Genomic DNA, 880 nt, shown 5'->3' with positions numbered 1-880 from the left:
GGTCCCGTGTGGCTCAGTTGGTAGAGCATGGCGCTTGCAACGCCAGGGTTGTGGGTTCAATTCCCACGGGGGGACCAGGACGAATATGTCGAACTTTCCATTTTGTAGTCGCTCTGGATAAGAGCGTCTGCTAAATGACTTAAATGTAAAAATGTTAAATGTAGTAACACTCTCTCAGTTTAGTAATACTCTCTCAGTTTAGTAATATTCTCTCAGTTTAGTAATATTCTCTCAGCTCTCTCAGTTTAGTTATACTCTCTCAGTTTAGTAATATTCTCTCAGTTTAGTAATACTCTCTCAGTCTAGTAACACTCTCTCAGTTTAGTAATACTCTCTCAGTTGAGTAATACTATCTCAGTCTAGTAACACTCTCTCAATTTAGTAATACTCTCTCAGTTTAGTAATACTCTCTCGGGTTAGTAATACTCTCTCAGTTTAGTAATACTCTCACAGTTTAGTAATATTCTCTCAGTTTAGTAATTCTCTCTCAGGTTAGTAATACTCTCTCGGTTTAGTAATACTCCCTCAGTTTAGTAATACTCTCTCAGTTTAGTAATATTCTCTCAGTTTAGTAATATTCTCTCATTTCTCTCAGTTTTGCAATACTCTCTCGGTTTAGTAATACTCCCTCAGTTTAGTAATACTCTCTCGGTTTAGTAATACTCCCTCAGTTTAGTAATACTCTGTCAGTTTAGTAATATTCTCTAAGTGTAGTAATACTCTCTCAGTCTAGTAACACTCTCTCAGTTTAGTAATACTCTCTCAGTTGAGTAATACTATCTCAGTCTAGTAAAACTCTCTCAGTTTAGTAATACTCTCTCAGTTTAGTAATACTCTCTCAGTTTAGTAATATTCTCTCAGTTTAGTAATACTCTTTCAG

At 35.9% G+C, this 880-nt stretch overlaps 1 non-coding gene across 1 annotated transcript; it reads left to right on the top strand.

Annotated features, from left to right (window-relative positions):
• Window positions 1-77, top strand: trnaa-ugc (transfer RNA alanine (anticodon UGC)). Its single transcript has one exon. It is a non-coding gene; the product is annotated as a tRNA-Ala (tRNA).
• Window positions 78-880: the final 803 nt, after the last annotated feature.

This window comes from Salvelinus alpinus, unplaced genomic scaffold, assembly GCF_045679555.1.
Source record: "Salvelinus alpinus unplaced genomic scaffold, SLU_Salpinus.1 scaffold_178, whole genome shotgun sequence".
Lineage (NCBI taxonomy): Eukaryota > Metazoa > Chordata > Actinopteri > Salmoniformes > Salmonidae > Salvelinus > Salvelinus alpinus.
This window is presented reverse-complemented; position numbering and strand designations above follow the sequence as displayed.